Source organism: Bos mutus, chromosome 1 (genome assembly GCF_027580195.1).
Source record: "Bos mutus isolate GX-2022 chromosome 1, NWIPB_WYAK_1.1, whole genome shotgun sequence".
In the NCBI taxonomy this organism is placed as follows: domain Eukaryota; kingdom Metazoa; phylum Chordata; class Mammalia; order Artiodactyla; family Bovidae; genus Bos; species Bos mutus.
This window is the reverse complement of record NC_091617.1, coordinates 61,160,683-61,162,508: the sequence shown is the minus strand read 5'-3', so window position 1 is coordinate 61,162,508 and position 1,826 is coordinate 61,160,683. Positions and strand designations below refer to the sequence as shown.

Below are 1,826 nucleotides of genomic sequence, written 5' to 3'. Positions count from 1 at the left end.
TATGTAACCCACCAGGCTCCTCAGTCCATGGGATTCTTCAGGCAAGTGTATTGGAGTGGGTTACTATTTCCTTCTCCAAGGTATCTTCCTGACCCAGGGACTGAACCTGGGTCTTCTGCTTTGCAGGCAGATTCTTTATCATCTTAGCCCCAAAGAAGCCTGATAAGAACAGTGCAGGAATGTAGTTGCTCAGTCGTGTCCAACTCTTTGCAACCCCATGGACTATAGGCCACCAGGCTCCTCTGTCCATGGGATTCTTCAGGCAAGAATACTGGAGTGGGTTGCCTTTTCCTTCTCCAGGGATCTTCCCAACCCAGGGATAGAACCTGGGTCTTCCGCATCACAGGCAGATGCTTTACCTCTCAGCCACCAGGGAAGCCATAGTAAATGCTCAAAAAGTCTGATAATGATGATGAAGATGTGTGTCCCATGCATCTGGGACATGGGACCCTAGAGCTGGCACATAGCAACTACTTGTTAAATTGTTACTGTTAAAAATGAATAGTTTTGTTGTCTGCAAATCCTATAAAGAATGGTAGGCAGTTTTCAGTGTTGCCTTTACTCCTCCACATAGACATTTTTGAGCCCTATGCTCCAGAATTTGACTAGCATAATGCTGACCCATTAGAACTACATTCTAGACACTGAAAGATGCTAGGGACTCAGGATAAGGAGATCCTTGCCTCAGTGGCTCTTCAAATACAAGGGCCTGAGTCGTATATGTGCTAAAGGATGAGGGGCATGATCCTCAGAGCTCTTCTCCTTAAGTCCACATAGAAATGGTTAGAATTTGACATTTTCAACATGACATGAGTAAGAAAAAGTTCAAGGAAAGAAAAAGGAGAAATGAATGGGAAAAAGCAAAGACCAATAGAAAACATGCATCATTTTTTTATTTGGGAACTGAAATCATCTCTTTGCACCTAGTGTTTGTCTAATGGTTGTTTGGTTAAATCATATTTAAAAACTGATCAAGATGATTTAGTAGACTGCAGAACATGTAGCATGTTGTCTGTATTAATAAGTGGGAAAATTCATAGGAAAAAGATCCTAACTATAAAGAAAAAGGTGAATTAAAGTTTCAGAAGTAAAATTAGAAGTGGGTATAGCTCAAAGCACTGCAGATGGTGACTGCAGCCATGAAATTAAAAGATGCTCACTGCTTGGAAGAAAAGTTATGACCAACCTAGGTAGCATATTCAAAAGCAGAGACATTACTTTGCCAACAAAAGTCCGTGTAGTCAAGGCTATGGTTTTTCCAGTAGTCATGTATGGATGTGAGAGTTGGACTGTGAAGAAAGCTGAGCACCGAAGAATTGATGCTTTTGAACTGTGGTGTTGGAGAAGATTCTTGAGAGTCCCTTGGACTGCAAGGAGATCCAACCAGTCCATTCTGAAGAAGATCAGCCCTGGGATTTCTTTGGAAGGAGTGATGCTAAAGCTGAAACTCCAGTACTTTGGCCACCTCATGCGAAGAGTTGACTCATTGGAAAAGACTCTGATGCTGGGAGGCATTGGGGGCAGGAGGAAAAGGGGATGACAGAGGATGAGATGGCTGGATGGCATCACCGACTCGATGGACATGAGTTTGAGTGAACTCCGGGAGTTGGTGATGGACAGGGAGGCCTGGTGTGCTGCAATTCGTGGGGTCGCAGAGTCGGACACGACTGAGCGACTGAACTGAACTGAATAACTCAAAGCACTATTGACAAAGCAGGGGACCTCAGTCTCCCTTGTTAGTTATGAGTGAATGGCAGAAGCTTTAATTCCCCATTTTGCTGTGGCTAATAAGCTATTATGATGAATCAAGGGGATAGTCTTACATA

The 1,826-nt window shown here is 43.4% G+C and overlaps 1 non-coding gene across 1 annotated transcript; it reads right to left on the bottom strand.

Annotated features, from left to right (window-relative positions):
* Nucleotides 1-305: 305 nt before the first annotated feature.
* TRNAH-GUG (transfer RNA histidin (anticodon GUG)) lies at nucleotides 306-376 on the bottom strand. Its single transcript has one exon. It is a non-coding gene; the product is annotated as a tRNA-His (tRNA).
* Between the last annotated feature and the right edge of the window lie 1,450 nt (nucleotides 377-1,826).